Here is a 26,986-nt window from a genome sequence, read left to right as displayed (position 1 = left end):
CACTTTTCAGAGACTAGAAGCTACTTCAGTGTCTTTAAAATTTTGTCTGTTGCTTTGTTTTGCTCTGCTACTTAATGACTCCACTGTTAAAAATGGCAGCTTGATTTTACTATTTATTCAACTTCACTCTGAGGGAGGATGACCTTCAAATAGATTGAAAATTGGAATTAAGAATGTTTTAATCTTCATTAGCTTTTAATTAGAGTACTCTAAGTAATCCTTTTTTCAAACTTGAATTTTTCATAGCAACTATTACAGAGGCCTTATACTCAGTACTTGATTATATGCTTAGCTATTAATTAAAATTAAAAAGAAAACACCAGAAAATACATTATCTCTACAAGTGCATATTTGTGAGATATTGCAAATGAATATCATTAACGGGTTTAGTGATTTTTAAAGTGAATTAAAAGGTTTGTTTCACAAAAGAGAGACTAAAATAGAATTACTCACTTGTGATCTACAAAAGTTCCAAGTTAATCAATTTAGAATTGATATTTAATTATATGAATATAGAGTTAAGTGATGGTTAACATAGTTACTGAGCCTAAATGCCAGAGGAATAAAGCTACAGTATAATTTATGGATGTCATTCCTGTATATTCAGATTGCTGAGGTAGGCACAATTATATATATATATATTTTTAAGATTTTATTTATTTATTCATGAGAGACACAGAGAGAGGCAGAGACACAGGCAGAGGGAGAAGCAGGCTCCATGCAGGGAGCCCGACGCAGGACTCGATTCCGGCTCTCCAGGATCAGGTCCTGGGCTGAAGGCAGAGCTAAACTGTTGGGCCACTGGGGCTGCCCCAAATATTCAATTCCTATAGTGACCAGAATACCTATGCATGATAAACTTAAAAAACTTATTTATGAAAATTTAAGATTTATAATAAGCATTGGAGAGATTAGAAAAAAAGAATAGTGGTAAGTAGCATGGATTATTAAAAAAAAAAACCTGTGAGAAGTAAAAATCAGAACCTTTTCAAAATCTTATTTTTAAAGTGAAACCTTAATTTTCCCTCTGGCTTACTATTAAAATAAAATAAAGATATAAAATTAAATTAAATTTTAAAAATAAAGTTAATTTACAGTTGGAGCCTGTGTACTTCAGTCTCTCTTGGGTTTTGGTGTTTTCCATTTCCAAGGCTTTTGAACCTGCCTTCCCCTCTGCAAGTCTAAACATGATGGGTGTGGTATTAGGCTGCATGACAGATGTGGTTCACAGCACAGCAATGGAGTCCTCATCACGTATCAGAATTACGGAAAATCCAAGTGAATGCAGTATATGACCCAGAAAATACTAGATAAAACCAGGGAAAATTAACATAACCACATATAATTATGTTTTCTAGGTGACAATGGAAGGGAAACATTATAAAAGACCTGTGATCAAGTGTTCCCATACCAGCACTATTTCTATGTGCTTCCCTGAATGGATTCTTTCTCTTTATCTGGGTAACTCAGGAAAAAGAAGGAACTCATAGGACATTAACAGTCAGGAACATTATATTTGCTTCACGGGCATTATCAATTTTATTTGTCACAATGACAATGAGTAGTGGTAGGCATCACCTTCTACAGAAAAAGTCAAAGATGATAAGTGGCTTGCTTTAAGTGACTGAACTAGAACTGAAACCCAAGTTTCCTGATTTGAACTGGACTTTTGTTTATTACAGTCATGTTGCCCAAATATGCTTTTTCACAAAAATACCTTAGAAAGTTTAACAAAAGGCAGATATCTGAACCCCACTCCAGACCTAATGCATCATTATCTGCACGGGAAATCAGGCATTTTGAGGAAGTCCTAGGGTTAAAAGATGTCAGGAGAATTATGCACATGCTATAGATTCTCCTTCTGCTCCAATTCACCTAAGTTGTATAAAGAGCATTTAAAATCTTAAATCAATCTATAATCATGCTAGAGAAGAAAAAAATAACAAAGAAGTTATAGTGGACCCAAACTGAAAAATCCTTGAAAGAGAGAATGCAAAATAGATAAGGAGAAGAAGAAAAACTGAAAATGGAAACAGAAACCACAAACCTAAAACTACTATAATTCACTACTGACTGATATTTACAGAAATTATAGCTGATAATAATTGAGAAAATGTTCCTAGAACATTTTCCGGCCATACCAGACACCTTAAAAATGCTAAACTAGTCATTCAAGAAAAGATAGTCTTGTACAGTTTACTGTTCTTATAGGTTAATTGCATTCAGATGTCTTTGGGATCCCAGAAAACAAAAAGGCTAAACATAGAGGGGAAGGTTTTGTTAAGAAGTAAATTTTAGGGACGCCTGGGTGGCTAAACGGTTGAGTATCTGCCTTTAGCTCAGGGCGTGATCCTGGAGTCCTGGGATCAAGTCCCATATCGGGCTCCCTGCATGGAGCCTGCTTCTCCCTCTGCCTGTGTCTCTGCCTCTCTCTGTGTCTCTCATGAATAAATAAATAAAATCCTAAAAAAAAAAAAAAAAAAAAGAAGCAAATTTTACTTCTTAAATTTAGGAGTTTCTTTAGTAAAGCAATTAAGCTTCCCAAGATAGTCACTGGTACTTTCTCAGATATTCAATATAAACTTTTTACTAGAAGCCACATTCCATGTTAAATGCCCCAGGAGATATATCTATAGTGGCGACTTTTAAAGTGTGTGGCCCAGCATAGGAGTCCCTCTAACTCAGGTGTTAATATTATTGCTGCTTCAGGAGTGAAGAAAGTTGAGTAGCAGAGAGAGAGGGATCATTAAGCATCAAAGTGCATAACTAGAATAAATCCACACATAAATATATAATAGAAAAAAATCACATAACAAAAAGAAAATAATACAAACATTAAGAGGAAAAAAATATATTACCTAAAAGTAATAAGAATCAAAATGTATCAAACAACACATGAGCAATTCCAACCAAAAGACCCTATTTTTGTGGTTCCCTGGAGATTTCCCTAGTGGGAATAAGTGGCATGCAATTATTTCCAGAGATGTAGAAATAAGTACCCACCTTACCAGTTGAAATAAAAAGGTAGTTCCTTAAGATGATAAAGGGTATTTGCCAAAGCTAACTGCAAAGATTGTACTCAGAGGTGACAATTTGAAATCTATCTTTTAAATTCAGATATGAATTACCACATCTACTGTTTCTGCCTCTATTCCAGAAGGTCTGAGCCAGTACCATAAAAATATCTTAAAATTAACAAAATAAAACATATAAGATTAAGAAAGAGAAAAACAAATGTCAGTAATGTCAGATAATATATGACATATTTATGGAAAAGCCCAGGAAATTTATAAAGACTCTATTACAACTAATAGAAGAATCAATAAAGATAAATAAAGAAGCAATAGATACTACACAAAACAGTAGAAACATAACACAAACAACTATATACCAATATATGTAAACAACTGCCTGAAATGGATAATGCCTTAGAAATAAACATCCAAATTCAGTGCAAAAGAACTAAAGGAAGTGGATAGACCAATGAGCTTTAAATCAGTTGATGTAACAGTGAAATATTTTTTCAAGAAATAAATCTCTAGCCCCAGATGCTTTTATAGGTAAATTCTATCAAATTTCACTTGGAAAGTTAACTCTTTTTGCCTTACGATATTCATTGGAAAGAGATTCATATAATCTTTTCTCAACTCTTGTAAATTGAATGATCCTTTGTTCATATTCATGAATTAGATACTAAAAGGTAGAGAGAGTTAAAGAATTCCTAGAGTATTTTCAGCTTGATTCTAAATGTTAGTATCCTATCATCTACCCTACATTTCACCCCAGACGATCTCATTTCCTTCAGGTATCGTAGGGACTCACATCTATACGCTATGGTACTAACATACATATGATTCAGGCTTCCTTTCTGAAATTTCTCTCATACATCAAATTACTGATGTGAGTTTCCTCTAGATTTCACCCCAGGTTTCATTCACAAGCAAAATATGTCCACATCAAACTCTTAATCATTCTCTAAAGAAGATCAGAGATTGGATATCTCCAAGAAAGCACCATCAGTGGCTTAAAAGAGAAACCTGTGACAACCTTGATCCCTCCATCTCCCCTTACAGCCATCAGGCAGTCCTATCACTACTATTACAAAGTTCACTGTTGACTTTTATCACCTCCATGTTCTACTTTGAAGTACTAAAAGAGCCTCCTGATTTGTTTGCCAACTTTCACTACTGCTATATCCTATTCCATTTTTCATGTAGCAGGCAGGAAGACTTTTTTATTCAATACAGTAGAAATCTTATCACATCACTCCCCTGCTTAAAAATCTTCAATAATTTCCCATGGACTTAGAAGAATATCCAAAATCTTTACCACATCCTTCAAAGCTGTGAGTATACCTCCTTTGTCTTCATGACACTCCAGCATACTAGAATTCTTCCTGTTTTTGAAAGTGTGCAGCTATTTCTCATTTGCATCTGAATAGTACATGTTCCTCCTCTTCATATGAGTAACTCTTTACCTTTCTTTTTTTTTTTAATTTTTATTTATTTATGATAGTCACAGAGAGAGAGAGAGAGAGAGGCAGAGACACAGGCAGAGGGAGAAGCAGGCTCCATGCACCGGGAGCCCGACGTGCGTTTCGATCCCGGGTCTTCAGGATCGCGCCCTGGGCCAAAGACAGGCGCCAAACCGCTGCTCCACCCAGGGATCCCCTCTTTACCTTTCTGATAGCGATATAAACTATGATTCTTCTGTAAGGTCATCCCTAACTTCTTGAAACAGAGACCACCAAATTATATCCATTATATCACTGTGTTTTTTTTTTTTTTTCTTTTACAACATTCACTGGAGATTGAAGCTATACAATTGTTTGTGATCTTACTTGTTAAAAGTCAACTTCTCCCTTAAATTTTTATTTTTTTTAAATTTTTATTTTTTTCCTTTAAGTTTTTAATCTATGTCATTGAATCATAAGTATATAGCACTATAACTGGTACATGATAAGTATTAAATAAATATTTCTTATAGACAAGTGATATACAGTAACATTTATGTAAAAAAAGGCATATTCCCAATTTTTCAGAAGTCTGTACATTGAATGCTAAGTAAAATGAGAGCCAAATTAAGAAAAAAAAATGCAAAAAAAACCTTAGCAATGTAATCATATATGATAAAAATTAAGCTACTTAAATACAATGTCAGTTTAATATGTAAAGCTCTCTTTTGTTTTTACTTTAGCTTTAAAAGTTAAATAAAGTAAGGGAAACCTGGGTGACTCAGTCGGTTTAGTGTCCGACACTTGGTTTCAACTCAGGTCATGATCTCAGGATTGTGAGATTGAGTCCCATGTTGGGATCTGCGCTTGGAGTTGAGACAGAGCTTGCTTGGGATTCTCTCTCCCTCTTCCTCTGCCCTTTCCCCCAACTCGCATGCTTGCTCTCTCTCTTTCCGTCTCAAAGAAGAAAAAGTTAAGTAAACTAAGCCTTATTAAATTTTGCTTTTGCTACATTTTAAAGCTAAATTAAATCATTCAACCTGAGAAAGAACTTCATCATAGCCATCATATGTAAGTCCCTATAGATAGCATAAAATATTTAAGCATTCAAGTTAAATTAGATATTTAAAAGCCATCAAAACTTAATTGCCATTTGACAATGCTCAAGTACATTCTTTGAAATATGGAAATGAAGCTTTAATATAATGAAGATTAGTCAGGAGCCCTCATGTGAGAAATAAATATGAGCTGTTTGAGATGCTAAATCACAGTATTTTTAGATATTTTAAATCAATGCTCTATAAAAATAAGTCATTCAGTATTTTAGAATATTTTAAATGAAAAACCAAAAACTACTAGAAATCATCAAGTCTTTTAAAAATCCCTTAAAAGTGTGCATCATTTATATTTTTTATGGCTGGACTAGTTTATTTTCATTTTTTTCCCCCAAGTATGGTTCAAAAAATCAGGGCCTTCCAAGTCCTGATACAATTTTAAAGGGAATTCAATGCAATTTTCCTTCTGCTAAAGATAAATTAGTTATTAAGGTGGCAAAGCCTGTTATCAGTCAGCCTGCAGCAGGCTAGAAGATCAGAGATTGGCACTAGAAGCGCTCAGAATTAAAGAGTTTGATTTACCTCTACAAAAAGGTGACACTGATGTATATGGAAAGAATATAGATCTCCTGCTACTGCTGCTGTGTAAATCTCATAATGCAATGCAAAGTGTACAGGTTAAAACCCACATATATACACATATGTATTGGTTATATTTACGTTATATATATATATATATATATATATATAGAGAGAGAGAGAGAGAGAGAGAGAGAAAGAGATACACAAAAATATCATGTGTATGTATTTGATTCACTATAGAATATAGTCTTATATGCCAAATATTTAAAATAAATGAAAAGCTCCAGACTGCATATTTCCACATGAGAAAGCTACTCATTAGAAACAAATGGGTTCAGCACATTTAATTGTTTTCTCACAGAGAAAAGACGAACTTCTTAGGAATTTATTTTGAAATTGGCTATGCAGCTCCACTTTCTCAATAATCTTGCTAATTTCTTGCTAGAGACATGAGCTACATTTTTCACTGTTCCCTTTATACCTGTACCTGGAGTGTGACATTTTCAAGTATAAAAATAATAAAACTTTCCAAAAATATAGAAATTTTTGTTTAAAAAGTAAAAATAAATAACATAAAGTAACAATAATAAGCATAAAGAGAAATATGATTTAAAGCATTGGCCTTAAATGAGCAAGGAACATCTCCCCTCCAAATTTTTATATAGGTTGTATCTATTTATATTTACTATAATAAAAAATAGAAAATGAGATACTAATTTATTAAGAAATTTGTTTTAAAATAACAATAATAAACCCATTACTTGTTCACATCAATAACATTTATTGTGAAAAATATTAACCCTCCTAAATTTGTAAGAAGAGTAGCATTGTTTTACACATGGCTTAATAGAAGAGAGTTGTATTCTAGCACCTGCTTGAACTGAATCCTTTGTTACATATTGCTTTAGTTGAAGCATAGAAAGAAAACTGAATTACATACCTGTGGTTGGAAAGGAGAAGAATATTCACAAAACTAGAATTAGCAATTCTGAAGTTTGAATGGAACCACAAAGACCACAAATAGCCGAAGCAATCTTGAAAATGAAAAAAAAATAAAAAAATAAAAAAGCTGGAGGCATCACAATTTCAGATTTCAAGTTATACTACAAAGCTGTAGTAATCAAAACAGTATGATACTGGCACATAAATGGACACATAAATCAATACAATAGGATAGAAAGCTCAGAAACAAACCCAGGATTATATGGTCAATTAGTCTTCAAAAAAGAGGCAAGAATATGCACTGGGGAAAAGACAGTCTCTCTTCAACAAATGGTGCTGGGAAAACCGGACAGCCAGGGGCAAAAGAATGAAACTGGACCACTTTATCACACCTCACACAAAAATAAACTCAAAATAGAATAAACACCTATTGCGTGATCTGAAGCCATAAAATTGCTAGGAGAGAGTTGGGAAGTAATTTCTCTGACATTGCCCACAGCAACATTTTTCTAGATATGTCTCCCGAGGCTAAATAAATAAATAAACAAATGCAAGCAAGCAAAACTGACCTATTGGGACTACTTCAAGATAAAAAGCTTTTGCACAGCTAAGGAAGCAATCAACAAAACTAAAAGACAACCTATTGAATGAGAGAAAATATTTGCAAATGACATATCTGATAAAGGGTTAGTATTCAAAATACATAAGGAATAGATACAATTCAACAGCAAAAAACAAATAATTCAATTAACAAATGGACGGAAGACATAAATGAACATTTCTCCAACGAAGATATCCAGATGGCCAATAGACACATGAAAAGATCTTCAACATCACTAGTCATCAGGAAAAGCCAATCAAAACTACAGTGAGGGATCCCTGGGTGGCGCAGCGGTTTGGCGCCTGCCTTTGGCCCTGGGCACGATCCTGGAGACCTGGGATCGAATCCCACGTCGGGCTCCCAGTGCATGGAGCCTGCTTCTCCCTCTGCCTATGTCTCTGCCTCTCTCTCTCTCTGTGACTATCATAAATAATAAATAAAAATTAAAAAAAAAAACTACAGTGAGATAAAGCCTCATACCCGTCAGAATGGCTGCAATAAAAAACACAAAAAAAACGTGTTGGTGAGGATGTAGAGAAGAAAGAACTCTTGTGCACTGATGGTGGTAATGCAAACTGGTGTACCCAAGAATTCTCGTGCACTGATGGTGGTAGCAAACTGGTCTACCCACTGTGGAAAACTGTATATGGAGGTTCTTCAAAAAACTAAAAATAGAAATACCCTATGATCCAGTAATCACTCTCCTGTGTATTTACTGAAAGAATACAAAGACACTAATTTGAAACGATATATGGACTCCTGTGTTTACTGCAGCATTATTATTTACGATAAACACATTATGGAAGCAAGAGTCCATTGGTAGACAAATGGAAAAGAAGATGTGATGCACACACACACAGAGGAATATTGTTCAGCCATAAAAAAGAATGAAATCTTACCATTTGCAACATGGATAGATCTAGAGAGTATAATGCCAAGTGAGATACATCAGTCAGAGAAAGAGAAATGCCATATGATTCCATTCATATGTGGGATTTAAGAAACAAAACAAGTGAATAAAGGGAAAAAAAGAGTGAGTCACATAAAAAAAACAGGATTTTTTCCCCCTCCAAAACAAACTCTTAACTATAAGAGGACAAATAGATGGTTACTAGAAGGGAGGTGAGAGGAGCAGTGAGTGAAGTAGGTATAGAGAATTAAAAGTATATTTATCTTTTTTATAAAACAAAGATTTATTTATTTATTCATGAGACACACAGAGAGAGGCAGAGACATAGGTAGAGGGAGAAGCAGGCTCCTCGCAGAGAGCACAATGTGGGACTCGATCCCAGATCCTGGGGTCATGCCCTGAGCAGAAGGCAGATGTTCAACCGCTGAGCCACCCTGGCATCCCAAAAGTACATTTATCTTGATGAGCACTGAGCAACATACAAAGTTGTTGAATCACTACATTTGTACACCTGAAACGAATGTAATACTGTAGGTTAACTAAATTAAAATAATTTTTTTTTAAAAAAAGGAAAGGAGAGGAGTATTTTAATAGATTTTTCAGATAGTTGTGGAGATTTCCCAGATAGTTGTGGATATTTTTCTTTGGTGCTAAACCAACACTCAACAAGTGGTACTTTGTTTTTGTTGTGTTTTTAAGATCAGGGAAATTTAAAATTGAAATATGGATTTTGAAACTAGATCAATGAACTTTTTATACCTATTATATACATTCAAATCTCTTATTTTGAATATTGAAAGTTTCTCTTGTCCACAAATGACTCTGTGACATTACACATTAGTCATCTGGATATACTGGCTCACTGAGTTATGCAGATCTCCACATACTGACACATTTGAATAAATAATATTAAAAATCACATTTGCTACTATCACCACCAATCTTACCAAAAAGTCTCAGCTCACAGTGGCTGATAGAAGTGTTCTGAATGTCTTATTTTCACATAAAAGCTTATATTCTATCAGCAGTTAATATCAGTTGTTTTCCTTAAAGCTACAGTTTTATTTTTAAGAAAGTGTCTGTCAATTATTAAAATCTGAATAACTAAAACTAATTATGATCATATTATACAATTTCTCCAAGACTAAAATTGAGATAGTCATAACAATTAACTCATTGTCTGTCTGTGAGGATTAGAGTTAATATATGGATAATACTTAGAACCTTGCCTTATATATAATGAATGATACGAAGTTGTTAAGACATTTTGGTTTTAGTTTTAGTTTTTTGTTTTTTTAAACACATAGAAAACTGTAATCAAGTTTAGGTAGGTCAGAGTAGACATTCTGAATCTCAAAGACTCACTGAAAGTCTTGGAATGCTGGCCAAGAATGTTTAGGATACCAATTATCTAACATCTACTGTTAGCCTTGTATAGAAAGATTCCAATCAGGCCTAAACAACCCCAGCCCAGCACATCCTTAGGCTAAGACCTCTCTCCTTAACACTTCATTTCTCACAGGGCATGGAACACACCAGTAATGACTTAACTGTCCAGTTCTAGGCTCTGTTTTACTAATAAATATAAAAATACCATTGCTTTAAATCCTATACAAAGGAACTAATACTAAAAATCTTATTGGTTGTTTCAAAATAATTCCAAGTATTCTGAAAAAAATAATTTATCTTACAATTGGATTTGGAGGGTGCATGTAGACATCTTTTTTTACCAAGAATTAGCATCTATAAATAGTAATACAGAGTAGTGGTTCTCTACTGGCGACAATTATGCTACTTGGATTATTCCATTAGAATCTAGTGGGTAGAAGTGAGGGATCCTGCTAAACTAGAACATACAGGACATCTCCATATAAAAAAGAATTATCCAGCCCCAAATGTCAATAATGTTGAGGTTGAGATATTCTGTTGTAGAATATGCAATCATAAAACAGTGTTTCTGTAATTCAGACTAAACATAGCAGTCTAGAAACACTACATTAGCAGGATTTCTTATATTTGCCTTTGTTTTTAAAGACATTTTTAGAGTAATTCTTAGCTGTCTAGCGCTTGTTTATATGGTTATTTTTCATACATTCCCCCTTTTACTTTCATTTTCTGTGTAGGCAGGAAAGGGTGTCTGACACACTTTTTCAGTCCCCATATATGTCTCACAATAGAGCTAATAATCCTGGGTCTGCTGAAAATGGGCAAAACCATTATCTCACTGAATATCATTTCCTCATTTCTCAAATGATGGAAACCTGACAGGATTATTGGGTTCCAAACTGATCCACAGAACCTTAAGTGATGTTTTTAAAGAGAATTATGGCCAAGGAGCAGGCTTTGCTGAGGGGCCTTGGACCATTCATCCATGCTTCAACAGGGTGAAGCTCTTCTGTGTATATCTGCTGTGCACATTAGTTTCCATTTGGACAATGTTCTCTGATAAAGGATAACTGAATTTCAAAACTACTGTACCACCCTGTAACTAAGTTCTCTTCAAATTTTAAAATAAATTACAGGAAGATTCTTATAAATAAATGTTTTCAACATGCTTCAATTTATTATCCTTTGAAAACTCTTTTACATTAGAATCCTATTATACTTAGTGATATACTAACAGTGTTTTTTACTGATTAATTATTTCATACATATTAGGAAGCACAGGGGATTTACTAGGTTTCTTCAATGCATGAGGCCTGTACCGAACACTGCAAAAGATACATTTTTTCTTCTTTTAAGAAGCTGGCAGCAGTTAGGAAAAAAACACCTGCAAATAAATGTGATAAAAGTGATCAGTATTTATAGGAATCAATGTGCCTTAAGGAAGTCATCTAAAGGTTTCCAGGAGGGGAAAGGGATTCCATTTCTCAGCTATCGCCTTGTGTAATGTGAAATCAAGGTGGTCAGACATTCTAATTATTTTCTCAAGAAAAACTGAAAAATACAGTTGTTTTCTATAAATTACTCCAACTTTTATATATTGTTAACTTACTAAATACCCTTTTAAAATACTGTCTAGACCAAATCCAATACATCTATGTGTCATTATTTGGTTCAAGAATGTCAGTTTGAAACTTCTGAATTAGGAATCATTCTCTAACCATTTATTTTAGAAAGTTAGGTTGTGGTTGCATCATACTCTGGTGTCATTATCCTGATGTTTATTTAAGTGATTTCATTATAATGTAGCTGTGATGATGGGTAAGAGAAAGAGAACACTAGAAGGAAGACTTTCAAAATGGAGGCAAAATCCAAGGTAGGTTTGGTCTGTTTTCCTTTCTTTCCTTGAGGATTCTGATTTACAGTGCCTATCACTTTTGCATTTGAGATTAAGAAGTCAGTCCTATGAATAGCTGAAGAGCTATGACCTGACCTTCTATCTACTTATTCCAATGAACTGAGATGCTTCTCTCACAGAGATACCTTTTCCCTGCAGAAGACTCAATGACCACCAAAATGCATTTTAGAATTCAGAGCAAAATGTGTCAGCTGTGAAAAATAAATTCTTTATCTATTTGCATTTCTTGTTCAGTTCTCTAATTCTGAGTTGCAGATTATAAAAGCACTCACAAAAAGGTAATTCTATTCACAAGCAATGAATTGTATTAAATTGTCTAGGGTAAGTTTTAATTTTTTTCTATAAATAAAAAACAGATTATAATAGCTTTAACATTTTGGCTCATATGAGACAGTCACAAAGGAACAATGAGGTTAATCAATATACTCACGAATTTTATCTAAAAATAGAAAACCTACTCATAATTATTACGCATGGTGGGTTGTTTAAGATATGAAATACAGCAGAAAAGATGTTGATTGATTGCTATGAATTTTTGGCAGCTGTAGCCTTTGAAGCATGAAATACATTAGCATTGTCTCCTAATGCTTTCAATAATTGTTCTAAGTTGATGTTTGTCTTATGAAAAGGTGTTTAATTTTTTCACGAAACAGTCAGTGGTTGAACAATTTAACATGTACAAATAAAATGACCCCTGTATTTTCAATTGACACTTAACTAAAGGACACTGTCAGAAATAACCTGCACCCTACATAATTGATAAAGTTATAATATAATGCTCATTGTTAAAATACATTTGTCCTTCATAAGTTGTAAATGTTACCAGCTTCCAGTAATGTTTATTGTATCATTACATTTGCAGTATAGAATGTTCTATTATAAAGAATTATTGTCACTCAGTTAAAGGAAAATAGAATATTGCTTCTTAGACACTTCATTTAGTTGTTGGGTAATTTTTTTCTGGTTATTCTTGCTATTAAACAGTATTCAAAACAAGATAACAAAAAAACACAGACTTTATTGCATAGCCAGAGCATTTTCTTTTACGTAAAGTTTTCCTTGAATATAACTTTATGGGAGAAAATCAAATGGTTCATTCAGTCACAATTAGGAAATATTAAGACATCACAGTGTTTCAGACACTTGTTATATAGTTTTGTTAATCTTTCTCTTACACTCTAAGTAGGGAAGCATTCCATTTTTTCATGATTGCATAAAATCCTACAACTCTTAGTATATTGCTTTTTTCAAGCAAGATTCACTGAGATAGCAATTTTTGGAGGTTTAATCATTGCACAAAAATATAAAACACTTTTTCCCCTAAAAACATGTTCACATGTTTCATTTCTTTTTTTGCTTCCAAATTACACTCTAACTTTACAGACAGATATTACTGCCACCAAAAGAAGGGTACAATAATTAGATTCAGAACTCAGCTTCAACTTTAATCATTTTCTGTCCGTGCCGCCAGCATATTTATGCATTATAAGTTACATGAGTTATTATTTATACATTTCCATTAGACTTGCACCAAAATGAAAATGTTGAAATCTTTGTTCAGGTAACTTCAAAGTTGCACGTATGTATTCATTGGAGAGACTGAAAAAGAGGGAGAACTTTAGACTGGAAAACAGTAAGACACTATGTAAGCCATCTGTATATTTTACCATCTGAAGGCTTAAACTCTGAGAGGCAACTGGCATGCCCAGGACTACATAACTCGGGCCTGAGACAATATAACAGGAGGACGTGAGATTCCTGGGACCATCTATGGTTCATCCTGTGCTTAACAGCTGCTAATGCATTACCAACAAATGACAGAAAGTCAGAAAGAGCTAGATATAAGGAATTTAGAGGAAATACACTGATGAATTGTTAAGTACAGGTGACAGCTCCTCAACATACTCTATTCAAGAAAAGAGTGATATCTATATTGCTTTCTAACAAGAAGAAATCTGTTTACTATAGGATTCTTAGTTGAGAAGCACAGTGGTTTTATGATGCACATTAGGAGCTGGGGCACAAGGAGGTAGCTACGCAGATACAAGGCAAACAAATGCATATTCCTAGACCAAGTGCGCCAATAAGGGAGAAAAGCCAGTGCTAGGCATGAGTGAAGGGGAAAGTAAGGAATGTCTGCTGGTGGGTGACAAAGATAGAAATGATAATGGAAATTTTTTACTTGTTTGGGTACATTTAATCATGTAAACTCTTTTTGTAACTCTTCAAAATCTTTGGTAAATTTTGCCTTGAATGCTACTGTGGTTTTCTATATGTCTGTGTATGTGAGAGAGAGAGAGAAAGAAAGAGAAAGAAAGAGACAGAAAAGTTTTAGTGAGTAACCAGTCTGCTTTCCTTACTAATCAATGTGTTATTGATCTTCATCTCACAAAAATTTTGTATGTGCTTGAGGATAAAGGAACCACTAATATCTGAAGTTGGTCTATTATCTATCTATCTATCTATCTATCTATCTATCTATCTATCTATCTATCTATCTATCATCTATCTGTCCCAGAACCACAATGTTCTAGGTCCTGCATTAAATGAGTATGTATTAAAGAATATTTCAGATAAACAGAAATGCAGCTCTATAACACTGGGTGATTTTTAGCCTATCCTTTTAATAATTTCACATTTTCTAATATTAGTAATAAAACACCTGTAGTTTGAAATTAAAATTTAAGTATATTAAGACAAAAAGAAAATTTTCCCCTTTTGCTATGGTTTGAATGTTCATGTACTCCTGAAATTTATATGTTTAAATCCTAACCCACAAAGGGAATGGTATGGCCTTTGAGAGGTGCTTGAATCATAAGAGTAGAGTCCTCATGAATGGGATTACTGTCTTATAAAAGAAGTTAGAGAGACTCCCAGCCCCTTCCACCATGTGAGGACACAGTGGGAAAAGGTGCTATAAACCAGAGAGAGGGCCCTCCCTGAAGGCAACCATGTTGGAACTCTGATCTTGGACTTCAGCCTCCAGAATTCTGAGAAAAAAAAAAAAAATCTGTTCTTTATAAGCTACTTGGTCTATGATACTTTGTTATAACAGCCCACATGGACTAACACACCATTCTTTTGGGAAAAGTTATGGCCAAAACTTAACTGGGAGGACCATAACTTTAAGGAAACAAACAAACAAGATCTAGCTTCAGTGCATACCATTATTTCTTAAAATTTGAAGGACAGCAGGATTTAACTGTTGAAATAGGAGTTTCAGATGATTTTATTCACTTTTTTGAAACTTAACAAGAGCTCTACTGTATTTGGCTTCTATTTGGTGCTATTTCTAGGATTGAGAGCTTAAAATCCTTCTCAACTGCATCCCAAATAAAACACACACACAAAAAATAGCAATGTCTCCCTCATAGGGTTGTTTAGTTATTAGATGAGATACTATGTGTAAAGAGCTTAGAATAATGCTTGGCACATAGTAAGTATTCAGCAATTATTAAATGTTTTATTATTAATAAAATTACTTTTTCAGAGCAAAAGTTATACATATCTCTTTGGAGGGGGAAAAGCACATGGCTTTGCTAAATTCTGACAATCTAATTTATCTGTAGGAACAAAACAGATGGTTATCATATTTGTTGCACCAACCCTGGTAGTATTTTTCTACCTGAAAATAGAATTGCCTGAGAAGAGTCTAGCTAGTTATTTCTAGTCGTTAATTCATGTTGAGTTTGTTTTTGTGTATGGTGTGAGAAAGTGGTCCAGTTTCATTCTTTAATATGTACTGCCCAATTTTCCCAGTGCCATTTGTTGAAGAGGCAGGTTTTCCCCATTGCATATTCTTGCCACCTTTGTTGTAGATTAGTTGATCAGAGTTGATCATATACTCATGGGTTTGTTTTGGGGCTCTCTGTTCTGGTCTATAGATCTATGTGTCTATTTTTGTACCAGTACCATAATGTTTTGATTACTACAGCTTTGGAGTGTATCTTAAAAGCTGCAATTGTGATATCTCCAGCTGTGTTCTACTTTTTCAATACTGCTTTGGCTATTCAGAATATTTGTGGTTTCATAAATATTTTAGCATTATTTGTTCTACTTCTGTGAAAAATATTGTTGATATTCGGATAGGGATTGCATGAAATCTGTAGATTGCTTTGGGTGGTATGGGCATTTTAACAATATTGGTTCTCCCAATCCATGAGTATGGAATATCTTTCCTTTTGTTTGTATTGCCTGCAATTTCTTTCAACAATGTTTTATAGTTTTAGAATACAAGTTTTTACCTCCTTGGTTAAGTTTATTCCTAGGTATTTCATTACTTTTGGTACAATTGTAAATGGGATTGTTTTCTTAATTTCTCTTTCTACTTCATTATTAGTGTATAGAAATGCAGTGGATTTTTGTATATTGATTTTCTATCCTACAACCTTATCAAATTCATTTATTAGTTCTAATAGTTTTTTCATGGAGTATTTAGGATTTTCTATACATTTATAAACAGTGAAAGCTTTACTTCTTCCATACCAGCTTGGATGCCTTTTTTTTTTTTTTTTCTTTTTTCTTGTCTGATTGCTTTGGCTAGGACTTATAGAACTGTATTGAATACAAGTGGTGAGAATAGACATCCTTCTCTTGTTCCTGACATTAGAGGAAAAGCTCTCAGTTTTTCACCATTGAGTATGATGTTAGCTTTGGGCTTTCCCATATGGACTTTATTATTTTGAGGTATATTCCCTCTAAACCTACTATCTTGAGAGTTTTTATAATGAATGGATATTTTACTTCTGAAATGCTTTTTCTGTTGAGATGATCATATGATTTTTATCCTTTCTCCTATTAATGTGAAGTGTCATGTTGATTTGCTAATATTGAACCACCCTTACATCCCAGGAGTAAAGCTCACTTGATCATGGTGAAGCTCTTTTTAAAAGTATTATTAGATTTGGCTTGAGGATTTTTGTTTGAGGATTTATACATATATGTTCATGAGAAATACTGGTCTATAGTTTTTTTTTTTCTTTTTTTGTAGTGTCTTTGTCTGGTTTTGGTATCAAGATAATGCTGTCCTGATAAAATGAATTCAGAAAATTTCCTTCCTCTTCACTTTTTTGGAATAGTTTGAGAAGAATAGGTATTAATTCTTAAATGTTTGGTGGAATCCACCAGTGAAGCTATCTGGTCCTGGATTTTTGTTTGTTGGGAGTTTTTTGATTATTGGTTCAATTTCATTGTGTAATCAGTCTGTTCAAATATACTATTTCTTTCTAATTCAGTTTTAGGAAGTTATATATTTCTACAAATATATCCATTTCTTCTAGGCTGTCCAATTTGTTGGCATATAATTTTTCATATATTCTCTTACGATCCTTTGTATTTCTGTGGTGTGGTTGTTATTTATCCTCTTTTGTTCTGGTTTTGTTTATTTGAGTCTTTTTTTTTTTCTTCTTTTTCTTCTATAAGTCTGGCTACTGGTTTATCAATTTTGTCGATCTTTTCAAAGAATCAGCTAGCTCCTAGTTACATTGATCTGTTTGGATTTTTATCTATTCATTTTTAATTCTTTTTTGAAGTTATTATTTCCTTTTTTTCCTGCTCTAATCTTTGTATTTCCTTCCTTCTACTAATTTTGGATTTTGTTTGTTCTTCTCTTTTTAGCTCCTTTAGGCAGAGGTTAGATTCTTTCTCTGAGATTTTTCTTTCTTTGCCTTTTTTTTTTTTTTTTTTTTTTGCTTCTTGAGGTAGGCATTTATCTCTATGAACTTCCCTCTGAGAATAGCTTTTGCTGCATCCCAAAGATTTTTAGATTATTGTGTTTTCATTTTCATTTGTTTACACCAGAGTTTGTTTATTTTCAAAAGAAAATACTTCAAAACAGGAGTTTCTTCATATTGTAACATGACTGCTTGCTATTTGTACTTTTTTGTCATTTTATTTAGTTTAGTTTATGCGATTATCAATTTAATAAATTTAATACTCTATTTTATAAATAGTATTAGGATAGAAAAATATAAGAATATCATAGAAGCACAATCTATTTTATTCATCTATTTAAAAAATCTCAGTGAAATTAAACTTTCTTTTATTGAGAAACTGAAATATCATAGAGAACAATATTCTTTAAAGTGTGTGAGCTATAAAAACAAGCAAAAGATGGAGGCTGATTCCCTCCTTTTATTTTATTTTTTTTTTAAAGATTTTATTTATTTATTCATGATAGTCACACAGAGAGAGACAGAGAGGCAGAGACACAGGCAGAGGGAGAAGCAGGCTCCATGCAGGGAGCCTGATGTGGGATTCGATCCCGGGTCTCCAGGATCGCGCCCCGGGCCAAAGGCAGGCGCCAAACCGCTGCGCCACCCAGGGATCCCTGATTCCCTCCTTTTAGCATTTAGTTAGAGTATTTGATTAAATATACCTAAATCATAATGCAATCACACACATCAGAAAGTTTTTCAATTCACAGAAAGTAAAAGCATATACTCCCCCACCTCCCTAAGCCCCGCCACACTACAAGGATATGATGAATATTTTTAAAAACTAAATACAGGGGATTCCTGGGTGGCTCAGTGGTTAGCGCCTGCCTTTGACCTAGGGCGTTATCCTGGGGTCCTGGGATCGAGTCCCACATCTGGCTCCCTGCATGGAGCCTGCTCCTTCCTCTGCCTGTGTCTCTGCCTCTCTTTCTCTCTATCATAAATAAATAAATAAAATATTTTAAAAAACTAAATACATAAATAAAATTTTGGTACTTGAACTGTCTAATGGAGGGGTGTGTATATTTATATAATTATTTTTTAATATTAATCTTACTGAACTAAATATATTCATTTTACTGATGATAAAGAAGATGATCTTTGAATTTTAAACACTCTCACAGAAACAAAAATGCATTTATTAGTGACATGGTGAATTCAAATGTGGTTGGGAAAGGGAATAACTATATCTATTATCCTCTTGATTTCTTTCTCTTTTTCTCCTGTTTCTTCTCAACTCTTACATATATAAACCCAAAATCCATTCCTAAGCCAAACTGAGAACTTCAACTCCATGTAGTAACTCAAGGAGCATGTCATTTATAAGATTAATAAGCATATACTTAATAAGATAAATGCTATGGTTAAATTGTAAGACACTAAGCTATTACAAATTATTGCAATATTCTCATTAGAAATGCAGAATACAGACATTACAGAGAGTTTATTTGTTCATATAACTAATATAAAAACATTTTTGCTCTAATGACTTTGGAAATAAAAATGTAGGACCACCATAAAAATAGAGAATCTCAGAATAGTTATAGGTTTTTGAGGATACAGTAAAAATTGTTAAGAAAAATGAAGTATTTTTATTTTTAAAAGTCAGACATAAAGAGTTCCCTAATGAAACTTTTCAAAAGGCTTCTTGGAACTCAAATAAATCATTAAAATAGTTTTGGTAACAGCTAACTCTATGGGAATCAGAAACATATGGATTAAAGAAAAACTCCTTGAGGTCAAACTCATTAAAGGTTTTGCTAATGCAAAACATTTGAAAAACAGCAAATAAGCTAGCTGAATCTAAAACAATTCTGATTTTCACTGCATTTAATTATTGAACAAAATGAGCCCACATTTACTCCTTTATAATACCACCTTTTTCTTTACAAAACCATATAAAATATCCATTAACTCATTCCAGAAACATTTATTATCTATTTTATGCCATGATTATTTTAAATTTTGAATACACAACAGTGAATTAGACAAAATACCTGCCTCAAGGAGCCTACATTCTAGTAAGAAATGAAATATCATATCAATATAGCATAACTTGTATTATTGTGTGTATCGTTGTTAATATAGTTTAACTCAATAGATCCCTCTGGTCCACTATAAAATAAAAGTCTTTAAAGAGGAAAAAAAAAAGAGGCGGGGGTGTAAAAGATCCTGTTGGTACATGCAGTCTACCTAAATGTGACTTACAGTTTCCAATTAAATAATTTTTGACATCTAATAAGTAATCAAATATATTTTTACACTAATTTCTTTGTTAATTTCTGGTACTTCTTGCTCTTAAATTCTTGCACCTTAAAAATGAAGTTCTTTGAACTATTAAACCTTTGTCAGCATTTCTGCTTCAGGCAATGTTTGAGCACTATCAGTGGCTGTAACTGAGCTAGCTAAATGTAGGTTGGGATGTGGAAAGAATGGCTAAGAATGAGAAAAGCCAAGTAATGTTTCAGCTTATTTTAGCCTGTGCAGGTGTTATATTGTTTGATATGTAAGACATTCTCATGCTCACTGGTAAGCATGAAATTCCATTTCAAAGGCAAATTGAACCATTTTTTGAATTAGTACTCTTGAATTTCCCTGTTGAAATTCATTTTAAAAACGGTTGGGAATATATCAACATCCTGGTCATCATTTACAATGTGATTTTTTAAGGTTGACCATTAAAATAGGCATTAAACAAAATCCAAATTAACACACTTTTATTAAAATTCTATGTTACTACAATGTGCCAGGTGCTATACAGAAAACAAAGAAGCTTATCTTTCTTTCCAAAAAACACAAGCTACACAGGAGATAAATGGTACAGAAAGTAGCTGTTCCCCTCATCCTTGATGCCATGACACCTTGTTTCTGTTTATTTGGGAGCACATGTCATAGCAAAATTCAATAGTAGGGAGTAAGATAGCATATATTTATACATCAATTCTTCACAATGTGCCAGAAATTAATAAGCATTGAATAAACTCTTTTGAACAGTGAGGAGGAATCCAGGCCCGGAACTAACACAAAATAGAATAATTGAGGAATGCCCTACTAGGAAAACAAACACTGAGGAAAGCAGCCATAGTAAGAGAAAACAATATAATGAGTCAGTAGCAGACATTTTACCAAAAAGCAGACATGAAAATGAACAAGGTACATTTACAAATTAGTAAGGGCTCTGTTCTGGCAGGAACAAAAAGTAGGGAGAGAATCAGGAGGTATTTGGATAAATAAGTATGACTGAATCAATGACAAAATTGCTATCTAATCTGAAGAATTTTGACAAATTCTGGAGAGCAATGTGGCATCATTTAAGGATATGAATGAAGAACTTGAGGAGACTAGCTTTTTTTACTATAATGAATCATGCTGAAAAGAAGAGGGAGGAGGAGAAAGAGGAAAAATTAGAGATAGCACAATAGTATAAATACAAAGGCTTAACCAGGGAAATCACAACAGTAATGGAAATGGAAGAACAGATATACAAGTTAGCTCAAAGTTAGTAATCAAAATATTTGTGACAAATTAATGGTAAATAAAATAATGCAATGGAGATTTTGTTTTTAAGATGGAAGACAAGGGCGTATGGTGGCTCAGTTGGTTAAGCATCTGAATCTTTATTTCAGATCAGGTCATGATCTCAGGGTCCTGAGATTAAGCCCTGCATCAGGTCTGTGCAAGTGCAGTCAGCTTGGGATTCTCTCCCTTCCTCCCCCCTTGCCCCTCCCCTAACTTTGTTTCTCCCTCTCTCAAATAAATGAATAAATAAAATCTTTTAAGAAAAGATGGAAGACAAGACACATTGGAAGGTAGAGCTATAATGATGAATCTTGTGAGAACATCCAGTGTTAAAATCTTTTAAGAAAAGATGGAAGACAAGACACATTGGAAGGGAGAGCTATAATGATGAATCTTGTGAGAACATCCATCATCAGGTGATGAATCTTGTGAGAACATCCAGAGTAATGCAAGAAGTAAGGAATTGGATGTTGACTTGAAGTCCTTGGTGTTGAGTGATCACTGAAAACATCAAGGGATCCAGGCTCTGAGATGAAGGTCTTGACTTGGCAGATAATCTAATAAGCCCTAGAGCAGGAATGTTGGATGAGCTCTGGATAATGTCCAAATCAGAAAAATTAGAAAATTAGCTTTACTCTTGATAGTTCAGCTCACAATTTAGAGTGAGACAGAAGTTATTCTCAGGCATTAGTCTTTCATTCTATAAACATCCATTAAGTAATAACTATTTCCAGACTTTATGTAGGCATCAGAAATAACCAATAGAACATGATTTTGGTTCTTGATGAGCTCAAGTTCTACTCAGAGAAAGAGATGCCAAGTACATTAATGGATAAACACTTAAACCTAACTAGAAACATTAGGAGAAACTTTGATGAAGTAGTGATTATTCTTTTCTGGTTTCTGAGAAGAGGAGGCAATCTGATAGGCGAGAGCTGCATCATAGGCTAAAACATGAGGTTATGAGAAGATAATGTTTGAAGAACTACAAATTGCTCACTTATGTATAAACTTCTTCTGCGGTCTGTATAATTAGTTTAGAATATATGCTTATATAAAATGTAACTCTCGGACGCCTGGGTGGCTCAGTGGTTGAACATCTGCCTTTGACTCAGGGCATGATGCCATAGTCCCAGGATCAAGTCCCACATTGGGCTTCCGGCATGGAGCCTGCTTCTCTCTCTGCCTATGTCTCTGCCTCTGTGTGTGTGTGTGTATCTCTCTCATGGATAAATAAATAAAATATTTTAAATAAATAAATCAAATAAATAAATAAATAAATAAATAAAATGGAACTCTCATTTATTCACTGCAATAGCTATTTTTTAAATTATTTGTAATAACTTTCAAAGGAAAGTGCTATTTTTCATGATCAATATTATTTAGATAAAAATAGTCTCATTAAGCCCCGAATCAGTGGGTTTTGCTAATTTATTCAATAATTTTTAATAAGTAATTTGCCAATGTAAAAATTCATATTCTTTATATAGGGCCAGTAGTATTTATCTGTGTGTGTTTGTGCACATAGATAGTCAGGCCTGGAGGTAGAAAGGTAATGGTTTACCTTTTGGAAAGAATTTACTTGCTGCACAGAACCATTAACTACAGGTGAGCAAAGAGAGTTGCAACAAGCATTCATTCAGTCACCCAATAGCTATTTACTGAATGTGTACTTCCAGGTATAATTAAAAAAAAATTATAAGAGCTCTGAGGACAGGATTTAGAAAAATATAAAAGATAGCAGGGAAATCATGCTTCTGGTTGATGGACTGACTTATATCTGACCCAAAATACTGCCAATGTCAACCTATAAATCAGAAAATAAAACTTTATTTTATTTTTTTAAGATTTATTTATTTATTTATTCATGATAGACATAGAGAGAGAGAGACAGGCAGAGACACAGGAGGAGGGAGAAGCAGGCTCCATGCCGGGAGCCCAACGTGGGACTCCATCCTGGGACTCCAGGATCATGCCCTGGGCCAAAGGCAGGCGCTAAACCGCTGAGCCACCCAGGATCCCCTAAATCAGAAAATAAAACTTTAAAGTCCAATTTAGTCATTCGACATTATCAGAGCAGCCAAGATCTGACAGGCCAATATTTTCTTTATAGATTTGTTTTTTTTTTTTAAGAAATAAAAGTGGTCATTCTTACATTTAGAATTCTAGCATATATGATTTCACACATATGTAGAATCCTAAAAACAGACAAACAAACAAACAAAATACCCACCCAAATGAATAAACAAACCAAAAGCAGAATCAGACTTAGAAACATAGAGAACAAACTAATGGCTGCCAGAAGGAGGGGACTGTGAAGATGGGCAAAATGGGTGAGGGGGTTGAAGGTACAGGCTTAAGGTTGAGGAATGAAGATTCAGCATTGGCAGTATGGTCAGTAGAACTATAATAGTGTTGCCTGGTGACAGATGGTAACTATACCTATGGAAAGCATAGCATAACACAAAGAGATGTTGGGTCACTTTGTTATACGCCTGGAACTATTGTAACATCATGCACTAATTATATTCATATTTTTAAAAATGAAAGAAAAGTAATTCATGTAGTATAGGGGTAACAGATAAACTGAGAAAGACCATGTAGGTATTTTTCTAGAAAAAATGGATTAAAGGAAGTCTCTGATAAAATTAAATGATACAGTCTTGGCATTAAATATTTATAAGACATAATATTACTTTCTCATTAATGATCCTAAATCCATTAAGGAATGTCCTCCTGAGGAAAACAAAAAAGATCTTCAGATCTAGAAAAATAATAGTGTGGACAAAAGAATTCCTTATCTATAATTAAGGTTATCATTAGTCCTTTGAAAATAATACACTGAAGAGTGATAACACAATCCATTGTAGAATTTATAAATCATTAAGACAGTAAGCCAAGGGCTTTATTTTGATCTCATTTGATCTCCATATCAGTGACACAAGTAAATGGCAGTGCTAAAGTTTGAACTCAGGTATCTTTGTGTGAATGCCTGATTTTTTTTTACCCCTATACATACTGTAGCATTTAACAAAGTTTATGAATTTAATCTTTTTAAAATAATTGATATTACATATGTGCATGTATGTGTGTATTTAATCAATTTATGTTGTGCATTTTTACATATCATAAATAGGTAGATATCTGGGTTCTGAAGCTCCTACCTATCACAATGACCACAGAGTGTAGGAAAGGAAAAATGATTTATCCTCTACTCTTTTGAGTTCTTACCCGAAACTCCTTGTAATAAAGATAATTTACAAGAGGAAAACAAATTTGCTATGTAAACCTCATCTACACATGAGGGATGCCTAGGAAAACTGAATAATTCTCAAAGAGAGAGCTTTAGGATTTGGGATTAAATAGCATGTTAATAGGGAAAGGGGAGAAGGAAGGTAGGTCTCCTAGGGGAAAGTAAATCATTTCTAGGAAAGATCAGTGGGCTCTGAGAAGAATAGTTGGGAGGTTATGATAGTTTGTGACAAAGTCTGTCTGGGTGTGATGCCAATTTCTACTTTCCTCCTCGGTGATGAAAGTCAATTTTTCCTGGTTAATGAAACACCCAGGGAGGGAATCTATGACAACTGAGTTCCTCTGGGAAGATGTATCTTTAGGCAGCTAAGAAGAGTTCAGAGAAAGCCTTTCCTAGTATTTGCAGCTTTTAAAGTGCCTACAGCTCAAAATAATCAATATGCCAAAGTGGCAATATTTTGGAGTGGTACATCCTGAACATCTATAATCATAGCTCAGTGTAGAATATTCTGCTACTCTTCAATACCTACAACTCTTCTATAGAGTTAGTTGATGAAAAATACTAATATTCAAATTGTCTAGTCTATAAAGATTTTCACTTCATAGAAATCTTGCAGATACTTGATTGTAATTTTCTTTTATATAATTCTTTTAAAATATCTTTTCAGTTCACTTACCCGAGATGAAAAAAAAAACAACTTTTTTCATTCATGTTATTTTTATCACTTACATATCTCATAGCCCTTAGTTGCTACTTTAATGGAAAAACTCCCAGTTTTCAAGTAGTTTTCAATTTTTAAAAATGTTCATAGTAATACTCCTTTAGAAAGTGTTTAACTAAAAATCTGAGTAAATCTGTACCCAGTAGAATTGATCCTTATGCCCTGTTCACAGCAAATGTCTTTCTCAAATAGCTTACAAAGGCTTAACAATAATTGCCTTACTTTTCTCAGCTTTACAACATCCCATAAACCTGCCATAGCACTGTACAAAGCTGAATAAACTCAAAGTTGAATGCAATGTGTAAACTGTAAAGGGAACAGAAAAATAATATACAATTACTGAGAGATTTATGGGCATATTTAATATAAGACAGTGAATCTTTGCAGAAAGAACAAAATAGCATTATGAAGTTGGCATTATAGTTTGAACCTCACACACTATTTCTATAGCAGTTAAGATGGCATGAACAAAAGCAGCAGTTTGGTCCAGCATGGGTAATGCAGCTGCAAACATCATAACATCCAGGGCTCCTCTTCTTTATGAGAGAATAATACATTTGTCAGCCAGTTTGCCTCAAGATATTAGAAGGCATAAAGCATATCACAGTGGTATATTTTGTTTTATGACAAATGAAAAAATTGAACAACACTTGAAATATAAAGGTCTTTGGAGAAAGATCCATCTTGTTAAAACCTGTTATTCTTTTCACCTTGAAATTGCAACATGGGCATAGTGAAGTTTGTTTCAGTTATGGTTCATATGATATATTCAGTCTACAAAGAAAACTGCTAGCTAGCATTGATGTAAAAACTGGAATTGTGCCTTTATATGAAATAGTAATATAAAATGACAAATTGTCACAAACTCATGTTAAAACACACCTAGTACAGTGATTTTAGTGATTTGAGGCAGAATATTTATTGACACTCCTGAGAGACAAATCATTTATAACTATGGATAAAACAGACTATGGAGAGATCAGTGATATGAACTCAACAATAAAGCCTATCAAAGAATTAAAACAATAAACAAGCACAAATTGGAGTTAGAAAATAGTATTAATTTAGAGCAATATTTCTCTAACTGCAATGATGGAAATTATCTAAAAGTAAAAATGTTCTACGACTATTTGGGTAGATGCTTAGTTGATTATTAAATACATAGTTTTGTGATAGTTCATTTCTCCACCATCTCCTTCTACATAGTAATAACCTTGCTTCCCATCTACATGTCCTGCTTGTAGTTTATCTATGAAGTCCCATTCTGTTAATTAGTTCCTACCTGGGCACCTGAGTGGCTCAGTGGTTGAGTATCTGCCTTTGGCTCATGAACCCGGGGTTCTGGGACAGTTCCCCACTAGGCTCCCTGCAGGGAGCCTGCTTCTCCCTCTTTGCCTATGTCTCTGCCTCTCCTCTGTGTGTCTCTCATGAATAAAAAAAATAATTTTAAAAAAATTGCCTACTTTAATGATTGACTCATCTGCTTCTTCTCTTTTCATTATTCATAGAAGTCTTAAAATCTAAATGTGAAGATAAAGGAAATATTGTATATATTTCAGCTAATATTCTTTCTCAAGGTTCTTGAAATGTTAAATGACTTAATTACATTCCATTTAAACTCTTGAAATTGTTATAGCCTATTGGCATTCTGGAATACTCTTTCATGTGGCCTAAGCTTTTCCATGAATTCTATTCACCACCTCATGCCGAGCTCCCATCAGTATTCCCACAGAATCTAACAAAACAGATTGAAAGTAACACAGTTTAAGGAAGGATTCCTTAAACTTCATGAATAATAGCAACTATTTATAAACTTATTAAAAACATGGTTTCATCGTATTTACGTAAAGTACAATTCTATTTAAATGCCTTGGCCTCTCAGTCAGAAAAAAATTCAAATGATACTTAAAGCATATTAATATCCTGGATGTTAGC

General features: G+C 33.7%; 2 long non-coding RNA genes across 2 annotated transcripts in view; one reads left to right on the top strand and one right to left on the bottom strand.

Moving 5' to 3' along the window:
- LOC106557598 overlaps positions 1-26,986 on the top strand; it is a 96,109-nt gene that overhangs the window by 43,635 nt on the left and 25,488 nt on the right. The gene's annotated exons all lie outside the window — the stretch shown is intronic.
- The window catches only part of LOC119877437, a 60,457-nt gene continuing 44,574 nt past the window's right edge, over positions 11,104-26,986 (bottom strand). Inside the window, exon 3 of the long non-coding RNA XR_005377150.1 lies at positions 11,104-11,313. This is a non-coding gene — a long non-coding RNA (uncharacterized LOC119877437). The remainder of the gene's footprint in view (positions 11,314-26,986) is intronic.

Source organism: Canis lupus, chromosome 23 (assembly GCF_011100685.1).
Source record: "Canis lupus familiaris isolate Mischka breed German Shepherd chromosome 23, alternate assembly UU_Cfam_GSD_1.0, whole genome shotgun sequence".
NCBI classification, from domain to species: Eukaryota; Metazoa; Chordata; class Mammalia; order Carnivora; family Canidae; genus Canis; species Canis lupus.
Note: the sequence above shows the minus strand (reverse complement) of the source record. Positions and strands in the feature narration are given on the sequence as shown.